This window comes from Prinia subflava, chromosome 26 (assembly GCF_021018805.1).
Source record: "Prinia subflava isolate CZ2003 ecotype Zambia chromosome 26, Cam_Psub_1.2, whole genome shotgun sequence".
Classification (NCBI taxonomy): domain Eukaryota; kingdom Metazoa; phylum Chordata; class Aves; order Passeriformes; family Cisticolidae; genus Prinia; species Prinia subflava.
This window is the reverse complement of record NC_086272.1, coordinates 3,076,344-3,086,927: the sequence shown is the minus strand read 5'-3', so window position 1 is coordinate 3,086,927 and position 10,584 is coordinate 3,076,344.

Below are 10,584 nucleotides of genomic sequence, written 5' to 3'. Positions count from 1 at the left end.
AAAAGTTGTTTGTTAACAATCTATGGTATCAAAATGTTAGAAATTTGATCTAACTTCTGGTATTTTTCATTGCAGACCCTAGAGCCTAAAAAAATAGAGCATCCTCCCATGCACCTAGTAATCTGACCCCAAAAGAAGAAAAAGAAACAAATCGATACAAAAAGGGAATGTGAGTTCCTGGAACCAGGAGGAGAATAGTAGCCAGTAAGACCGCCACGGGGGGCAAGGCCGGGTCAGAACACACTCTTGCCACACGGAGTGGTAGATCCTCTAGGAAGAGAGCAGAGGAGAGAGATGAGTGGGAGAGTGTTCTGTGCCGGACCCCCGTTGATCTGGGCCCTCCTAGTGATAACTATTACAAAAGGAGATGGGTCCTGCGACAAGTGCTGCTACCCCTTATATGCAGGAGACTCTCGGACAGCCGTCCTTAGAATACATTCCAATCCAAGCCCTGCTTGTATTGACTTTTCACGATTAATAACCTGTAAAGAAGATGGCGAAATCTATTGGCTTTTCGAAAATGTAGGGAATTTTAAACAAAAATTGCTAGGAGAATGCCCTATGAGGAAAAAATGGATCTGCACTGAAAGATCCTAAGCTCGAAGAAACAGGGGAAAAAAAAAAAAATACTATGAACCAGATTTAATTAAAGAAAGAGAGGCAAATGGGATAATTAAAATGGGACCTGAAATTCAAGTGTATGGAGGGAAAAATTTGTATTTAGATCTGGCAGAGAAAATAAGTCATGAGTTCAATGTCACTAACTGTTGGATTTGTGGAGATACCAGAATGGGTATCTCCCATGAATGAAACATGAGAACCAACCAAGAAAGCCCAGAAACAGCGAAAGAAATATATGAAAATTACCAGAAGATGCGAGAAATAAATCAAGTTTATGAAGAAACGGTTTAATATAAAAGTTCGATATTAAGTAGTTGATGTGGGCAAAAGGCCCGATCAAATTCTTAGAGGGGGGAAATTGTTAAAAGCAGATAAATGCTTCTGGGGTGTTATAACAGCTCTTAAGTTTGTATGTTTGGGGAAATTGTTATAAGTTTGTGATAAATGTTTCTGGGGTGTTATAACTAACAGTTCTTAAGTTTGTATGTTTGGGGAAATTGTTATAAGTAGAAAAATGTTTCAGGGGTGTTATAAGTAGCAGTTCTTAGGTTTGCATGTTTGGGGTACAAGTTAGTAATGTCTCTGCAAACGCTGGAACTGTGACAACAAGAACAGCTCCACAGATGCCATCATGCAGGCAGCATCAAAACCACGAGCCTGGATTGGTAGGGGCAACGGACCAATCACTCGACGCCCTGGCAGAATGATTGGTCCAGGATGACTCTCATTATAAACCAATCAAACCCTAGACAACTGGCCAGTCAGAGAGAGGATCCTGAGCGCCCCAATCAGAGGAGGACAGGAGCGGATAAAAGGGAGTGTTGGAGCTCTGCCAGCGTTCTCTGGCAGACACAACCTATGCCAAGGAGCATCCGGTGTACTGAATTGTTACACTGTTGTTTTGTATGTGTTCTCTGGCTTGTGGTGAGGAGCCTGGGCTTATCCTGGGCTCCCGTCTTTGGTAGTTTATAGAAGAAACGAGGAATATTTTTTTTATTTTTCCATCCGAGTCCTGGCCTCGTTTGTAACAGTATCACTCTGGTCGCCTTGGTTCCATGTGGCCCCACAGTGTCACTCTGGTCCCCTTGGTTCCATGTGGCCCCACAGTGTCACTCTGGTCCCCTTGGTTCCATGTGTCCCCACAGTGTCACTCTGGTCCCCTTGGTTCCATGTGGCCTCACAGTGTCACTCTGGTCCCCTTGGTTCCATGTGTCCCCACAGTGTCACTCTGGTCCCCTTGGTTCCATGTGGCCCCACACTGTCACTCTGGTCCCGTTGGTTCCATGTGGCATCACAGTGTCACTCTGGTCCCCTTGCTCACACCAGGCCCCGCAGTGTCACAGGGCACCTTTGGTTCTCTGGGGCTGCAGTGTCTGTTCTGCCCCTGAGCAGGGTCAGCACCAAAGACACAGACACAAAGTTCAGCAATGGTGTGATTTATTCTAATGCAAAACTGCAAAGAATCACAAAAGGAGAAGCTCAGCAATGCACCCAATCATCACTACCAAGGATTGCCTGCAGTGATTAAGAAAGAGACAGCAGCAGTCACCCTCAGACTTTGCCATCACCCAGACCCACACATCAGCTGGGGGAGCTGTCACAGCCAAGGACTGCAGAGCCCCTCCCGGACACTGGGAATTCCTGCAGGGGCCTCCAGCCACAGGTGAGGCTCCAACCTGGCTGGGAGAGGGCCCAGCTCTGACAGTGCTGAATAAACAAACTGACAGCACTTCTAGTGCAGGAACATCTGGTTTCATTCTCCTCTTGGGTTCCTCCCAAAGCCTGGCCGGGGCTCAAGGAGGAACCAAGGGAGCTGACTCTGACCATACAGCCCCAAACAAGGCCAGATGTCAGATTTCATGGCCTTGTCCGGTTTCTAACTACAGAAAGGTCAATCCATGTTTAAGTGATGAGTGATCAATTTATCACAGCACTAATGACCATGCATATTTCATTATGGAGCAGTAACAAAGATAACCTTTGGTTGGAAGGTTCATCCAGAGGTCACCTTTGGCTCAGGGCCTGTTGTTCAGGCCTCACTCAGGCCTGTTGTCCAGGCCTTGGCACTTTCAGGGACATGGTTTAGTGCTGGGCTTGATAGTGCTGGTGAACGGAGGAACTGGATGTGCTCAGAGGTCTTTCCCAACAGAAAGGATTCCATAATTCCAGGATTCCATCTGCTGGATTCATCCAAGACCATGTTAGCAGCATTACTTTGGTCAAAAAGTTTCCTCTTGCTCAGCTCTTGTGGCCTAAGGCTTCAGCTCCTTCAGCTCCTGGTGCTAAGCTGCTCATGCTGAACGAGATGACTCAGAGAGAAGAACACAGAGTTCATGCAATTCCTTCATGGACACTGAGAGGGGAGGGTGTGGAAACAGGAACATTGTTTGGTGTGGCCTCCCCTCTACCCTTAACACCTTTCAGTGCTTTGAACCAGCCCAGAGCTTTCTCCAAGAGTGCAATGGAGCAGCTGTTCCTGCTCCCAGCTCTGGCTCTTCCCAGGCTCTGACCTTGCCTGCTTTTGTCCCTCTTGCTGTGCCCTCTGTTCCCCTGTGCTCGGTGGCTGCTGCCCAGGTCTGTGGGACTGGCACAGATCCAGTGATCGAGCTCCTCATTTCTCTGCCCTTAGAGCTGCCTGGGCACAGCAGCCTTTTCCATCTGGAAGCTGCACATGGAGAGAGAGTCCCCACCTCTGTTCCTTGCACAGCCCCCAGGAGCCCAGGGCTACCATCTCAAGGCCCTGCTGGCCCTGAGGGCTCCCAGGTGCCTCAAGCTGCTGTGACACCCCTGCACACAGAGGGAAGAGTGGCAGGGCTGTGCTCAAAGTCAGCTCCATGTGCTGCTGCTGCTGCTGTGGGGGTCATTTGTGCAGCCCTGCCCAGAGGGAGGGCTCAGCTCCAGGCCCTGCTGCTGCTCCCTGGGCTCAGCCCCAGGTTGGTTGTTGCTGGCAGTGCCAGCAGAGGCGGTGGCTGCAGCAGCGGGTGCTGACAGTGCCCCAAGCCCCGGGGCCGCAGGGGTCCCTGGGCTGGGGCTGGCAGGGAGCTGCCCCTTGTTCTCCCTCTGCCCTGCAGAGCTGGGCTGGGCACAAGTGGGGCAGCACAGCAAACAGGGAGCCTGCCAGACTCCTGCAGCTCTGTCTGCTCAGAGTTTGGGCCTTGGAGCTGCAAGTGCACAAAGGCAGCTGCTTCTGCTCCCTCTGTGTGTGCCCGTGTCCAGCAGTGCTGCTCCATCAGTCTGTGCCCAGCAATGGGGAAAAGCCTCAGCCCTGCAGGGCCAGGAGCTGCCGGGCTGTGCCTGAGCAGCTCAGCCAGTGGGAAGGGAGCTGCTCCACACGGGAACCAGCAGCAAAGCACTGGAGCACCTCGTTCTTGGCCAAAGCCCAAATTCTGTGAGGAAATAACAGAGTTATTCACGTGCATTGGTGCATCAGCACTGCAGGTGCTGTGCCTGCAAACACATGGCTCGAGATGTGCAAAGGAATTCTGCAACTCTTGACTGGATCAGGATGTCACCAGTGCTGAACTCCAGTTTAGCCCAAAGCAACCACTTTAGACCTCTGCTGGTCCCTGCTAGATCTTTTTCTTCAGGGTTTCCAGACAGAAGCAAACAGAGGAGGAACCTACATTTTCATTGTTTATCCAAAATGTATCTCATTTTGCTGTACATTCCTCTTTTAGGATGTGTTATCTGCTTAACAAGGAAAAGAAAAAAGGAAAAAACAGGGAAAAAAGAAAGGGAGAACAAAAAACAAACATGGAGTGAAAAATCTTCTGTAACTTTAGATTAAGAGGTAGCTGATCTTCTTAAAAAGACAACTAAATTACTTAATTTGTAAATGTTTTGATGGCATGGATCCATCTTACTGACCTCAGTATCCTTTTTTAAAAGATTATGGGTTTTCTTTCCAATATTAAGTTATTTGAAATTGTTGTTGAAGCATTAAGAAACTGACCTATGGATTGTGCATGACTGTATCTTGAGGGTAAAAAATATTACAGTTTGACACTTCGACCTAGAGTTGCAACTGAAAGTTGTAAATCCCAGTGGATTGTGTGGCAGCAGCCTTTCCTTGAGAATTTGCAGCATCACAAAGACTTCATCAGTGGGCTTAGGGGTGCTTGGAGCTTTGTCCTGTTCCACTCTGGGATGTCATGAAACAGGACTTCACCTGCCAACATGCCAGGTCACGTTCTGCCACCCCAGCTCCTTGGACCCTGTATCCCCCAAAGCAGACACAAAGTGTTTCTGCTGCTCCTCCCTCGACACAAATCCACAGAGCAGGGATTTTCCCAAGTCTCGTGTCTCAATTGCTCCATATTCCTAAAGAACCAGCAGAGTCCATCCCGATAAATACAGTGAGTTACACGGATGGTGTAACTTCCTGCCTAGAAATCCTGAAACTGCTTCTGAATGATGCTCCCTTCAGCTCTTGGACACCTACTCACACTGAGCTGGGAAAAATTGCCCTGGCCACTGGCTTACAAGTGAGTTATTCCAAACTTAGAACTGTGTGGGAAATCTCTATTCATCCCTATGCTTTTAGTATATCCATACATGGGGGTGTGCATGGATGTGTCTTGTGCAAAGAGGAAGGAGTGTGCAAGCAACGTGACTGACACTTTCACTCTCTGTGTTCATTCCATACCCATGGGTACAAAGACATTATGGAAACCCTGGCACACACACACCCTTCTGTCCCTGCACACAGAGACATCCCAGAGCCCCTGGCACACACAGACCCTTCTGTCCATGGGTACAGACACATCCCAGAGCCTCTGGCACACACAGACCCTTCTGTCCATGCAGACAGAGACACCCCAGAGCCCCTGGCACAGACAGACCCTTCTGTCCCTGCAGACAGAGACATCCCAGAGCCCCTGGCACACACAGACCCTTCTGTCCATGGGTACAGAGACATCCCAGAGCCCCTGGCACACACACACCCTTCTGTCCCTGCAGACAGAGACATCCCAGAGCCCCTGGCACACACAGACCCCTCTGTCCATGCACACAGAGACATCCCAGAGCCCCTGGCACACACACAGTCCCTTCTGTCCATGCAGACAGAGACATCCCAGAGCCCCTGGCACACACAGACCCCTCTGTCCCTGGAGGACGCAGCGCGGCGGGTGGGGCCGGTTGGTGGCAGCGAGTCCCGCACAGCAGGCCAGACCCGGCTCCAGCCCTGCCAGGCCCTGACAAGGATCAGTGCCAGCTCCTCTGCAATGGGAAAGCCCTTCAGCCTTGTCCCTGCCCACAGGAGCACTGCTGGCCTGGCAGCACAGCTTGTTTTCCCCACAGGCTGCAGGAGATGAGAACACAACCCTGGCAAACACTGACTGCAAGCCACAGCTCTGGGTGCTCCCCATTGTCACCATGAGATTCTCCCAGTATTCTGAGCGTTCATACTAAAGTAGAAGTGTGCACCTTCTCACGCTCATTCATGTAAACAAGGAGATTGTGTTTTGTAAATATTGCTATTGTTTTGAATTCCTTCCCCAAGAGAAGGGGAGGTTGAATGACAGTCCTTCTGACCAATGCCGTTGAGAGGTGGGAATGCCACTCTCCAATCCATGGGCACCTTGCTAAAAGTATATAATAGGAAGTAATAAACAAAGCAGGAGATTCTCCCTGCTGCTCTGATCTCCCCAGATTCGTGGCTCCATGTGTCTTTTAGGGCGAGGCTCCTAGAGACAGCCCATGAACCTCAGCCCTGGTACCACTGCCTGCCCCAGGCTTCAGGGGATGCAGTGGGAGCCCGGCTGGGCTCTGCCCTGGGGCCATCCTGCAGGGAGAGCTGCAAACGGAGCATTTCCTTGCCACAAACAGCCAAGCCAGGGGTGCAGGGCAGCTGCTCCAGCCCGCACTGCACTGCTGTGTGCTGTGCCCTGGGGCTGGGGCTCCCTGCAGAGGGGACTTGCACTGGTGTGCCAGAGGAGACAAAGAAGCTTCAGCTTAACCTTAGTGAGGCGGGTGGGTGGGCTGGGAGAGTGGTGAGGCTTAAGGGGATTCACAGAGCTCATCCTGCTGGAAGGACAAGGAAAAGGGAGGGGGAACTCAGCACTGAGGAGAGCTGAGGGCTGGACAGCAGCTCTCACTGACACTAAAATGCCACAGGACCTCGGAGATATTGCTGCTCTTCAGCCAGTGACAGGATGAGGCCCTAAACCTGGGGTTTGGTCTTCCTTGTGGTGAAGGCCATCAAGAAAGGCAACAGTGTGACGGAGACTGTGATGGGCTGGGAACTCACTGGGGGAAAGGAGGGAGCAGTTGTGAAATTTAAAAGTAGGTGGGGGAGAGAAATCTTCAGGGAAGGGCTGAGCTACACCTTGAGCAAGTTGATAAATGTCATTTGGGGTCATCCCAGATTGATTGCATTTCAGAAGTTCTTGATCAAGTTTAATTTTGGAGGGTGTGATGTTTTCCCTCGGAGATGTACACTCTGCAAGCTGCATTGCCCAAGTGCTCAAGCAAGTCTCTGCTGCAGGTCACACCATTTCTTCTTTGGCTGATTCTGGCCTGGGGCTGAGCTCCAGCAGAGCCCTGGCAGAGCCCAGAGCAGCCTCAGCATCCGCAGAGCCCGGCTGCAAGGAGAGAAACCAGAACCCGCCCGTCAGCTGAAGGTTCCTGTCCCCCTTGTCCCAGTGCCCGCCGTGCCCTGGCCATGCTGGCCGTGCCCAGAGCAGTGCCCAGAGCTGCCCATCATTGCTGCCCTTGGCAGCAGAGCAGGAGGGCAGGACATGTGCCCAGCCTGCAGCCAGCCGTGGCACATCCACCTCCTCAGCAGCTGCCCACAGCAGGATGCTCCTGTGCTGGCTGCCATCTCCCAAAAGCTCTGATCCCACCCAGGCCAAGAAGACGGGACCCACCTGACGCCATCCGCCGCTGGAAGAAAAGCTGCTCCCAAACGATGTCCTCAGCCTTCTCCAAGGGCATGGCCCATCCACAGCACGGCTGGTCCCAAGTGCACTTCCCCATCCAGACTGGACACCACCTAGAATGCTTCCTTTAGAGAAACAAACAGGAAATTAACGAAAATAGACTACAGACAAAAAGGGAAAATGGCACAGTGGATACTGGGGGCTGTTGGCAGGGCCAGGACCCCACACCCATTTCACACCCACCCCAGCCCATGCCCCCCAGCCCTGCCAAAATGCAGCTTGGCAGCCCACTGAAAAATCAGTTGCTTCCACCCCAGCAAAAGGGGGAACCTTTGTTTCCCGGCCAGCCTGTGCAATGCCCAAATCTGGGAGCATCCCCCTGTGTGTGCACTCATCTGCAAATTCACTGTGGAGCCTGGCTTTGAAGAAGGTGCCAGAATCAAAGTCCATCATCTTCAGCTTTGTGGTGGCCTGGTCGAGGAAGAGGTTTTCATCCTTGATGTTGTCCTGGCTGTCTCCAGCAGCAGCAGCCCCACCTGGCACAGCTTCTCCAGGGGCTGCTTCTCTTTCCCTGGGAGTGAGACCAGGCTGTCAGTGTTCTGCCCAGGGCCCCAGCTGGCAGTGACCCAGGACAAGCCAAAGCAGCTGGGATGGCAGCCAGCAGTGCTGGGCAGAGCAGCTCAGCTCCAGCACAGGGGCTGTGTGTTCCCATCTGATGACCCCTGTGCAGTGACACAGGCAGGACAAAAAAGTCTGGGTTCTTTGCTTCGGATTGCCAAGGCATGTGTGGAGCTGGAACTTACCAGGGCCCTGCATCGCTGTTTCTGTGGCTCTCTCCCTTCTTCTATGGCAGATGACTATCCTGCATCCAGGGATGACACAACAGGTCTTCTACTGAAGGCCGGTCCACATCCAGCATGGATAAACACCGCCGGATGACATCTTGGCACTCTGGCGAGAGAAACCAGAAACTGCCGGTCAGTTGGAGAAGGCTCCTGTCTGCCCACTGTTCCCATTCTCAGGCCATGCTGCATTTGCTCAGAGCTGGGCCTAAACTTTCCCAGGAATTCCCTGGTTTGGAGGAAAGCAGGACAGCAGGACACGTGCCACCTCCTCAGCAGCTGCCACAGCCCACTGCTGTCTCCCAGCACTGGCATTTCCCCCGTGCCCAGACATGAGGATTCACCTTGAGAGAGCCGTGGTGGCAGCGAGAGCTGATGGTCCCAGCTGATCTTGTGGCCCCTCCTGAAAGGGTGCTCCCCACACACCATCTGGTGCAGCAGGATGCCCAGGGACCAGACGGTAGCTGGCTGTCCATAGTACCAGCCAAACTGGTTCCATTCCGGGGGACTGTATGACGGTGTTCCTATGGAATACAGATGGAGTTCATCAGGGGGATGCTGCTGCTCCCAGAGCCTGGCCCCAGCATCCCTGGGCGTGCAGGGGCTGCCCCAGTGGCACGTGGTGTGACCTGCTGCCCTCTGGCCAGCACCTGGGACTTGTGTACAAACTTAGGGTTGGAAAAGAAGCCACTGGTGTCGGAAGGTGGCAGTGGAAGCCCTGGCAAGGCCCAACCATGACAAGCAAAACCCACTCAGTGCTGGGGAAAAACCATGCCTTACTCGTCCCTGCCTGCATTGCCCCAAAAACCATTATGAACCCAAAGCAAACCAGGCAATCACAGCAGTCCAAGCCCTTTCTCACCTGCACACCAAACTGGCTGGTGCACATGTTCTGGCTCCCCTCTCAGCCACCCCCACCCACGGGTGCTTCTGTTGGGCTGGCTGCACCAGCCGCAGCCCCAGTCCCAGGCAGAGTGGCTGGCAAAGGCTGCCAGCAGGGCTGGAAGCTGGTCCCCCACCCACTTGTGTTCAAAAGCAACTGGGCTGAAGACTCAGTGCCATGAGTGGCAGGGAACCCCAGTGCCACACCCAGGCTGGGCTGTGAGATGTTGGGCCAGGAGATGTCTGCAATGGGGAGCACACCCCTGCGAGGGCTCACCTGCAAAGTGAGTATAGGCTGTGTCTTGTAGGTAGGTGCCACAGCCAAAATCGATCAATTTGGCCTGCCCGGTGGCCAGGTCAAGCAGGATGTTCCCTGGCTTGAGGTCGCGGTGCAGGACCCCGCAGCTGGTGCAGTGCCGCACGGCCTCCAGCACCTGGCGGAACAGCTCCCGCGCCACCTCCTCGCACAGGAACCGCCGTGCCCGAATGAAGTGCTGGAGGTCCTGAGAACGCTCCGGGTGCTCCATGATGATAATGATGTCTTTGGGGAGCTCCAGCCACTCCAGCAGCTGGACGACACCAGGGAAGCCACTGGAGACCTTGTGCAGCAGCACGATCTCCAGTGGTGCGCTGGTGCTGTTGGGCTGTGGGAGGAGCACAATGTTGTCAGTGAGGCTGAGGCCGTGCCAGGGGTCAGGGACCCCTCAGCCAGCCCGGGATGCTCTGCACCCTTTGCTGGCCCCACGCCCGCTCTCCCTCCAGGCGTCCTGGCGGCTTCCACCCTGCCAGGCATGGCCCAGCTTCTCCTGCTGGCCCCGCTCACTCACCAGCTCACCCCAATGCCAGACACGGTTCCGTGGCACCCTTTTGATGGCCACCTGCAAGCCAAGGGGAGCAGCAGGCTGAGCTCACTGCCTGCCCTGCCCAGCCCCAGCCTCCTTCTCCTTCGCCCTCCTCCTCCTCCTGCGCCCCTTCCTTGTGCACCCACCACCGGCCCCGCCGCTCACCGGGGCACGGTCTGAGAGCCGTGTGGCCGCCCAGACGCTGCCGAAGCCGCCGTGGCCCAGCAGCGAACCCAGGCGGTGCTGCTCCTGGAGGGCCTGCTGCGCCTTCCCTGCCGGCGAGACGCGGCTGTCAGCGCTCGGCCCGGGGCCAGGAACGGCCCCCGAGCGCCCCTCGAGCGGCCCGGGCTGGGCATCCCCAGGCATTTGCTCCTGGCAACGGGACAGCAGCGGCTCAGGGCCAGCGGCCGCGCTGCCAAGCGGAGGAGCTTGGGCCGGGGAAGCCGCAGTGGAGACGGCGGGAGCAGCCGCGCCGCCTGTGTCCTCTGCGGGCCCAGGGACGAGCTGGGGCCGGGG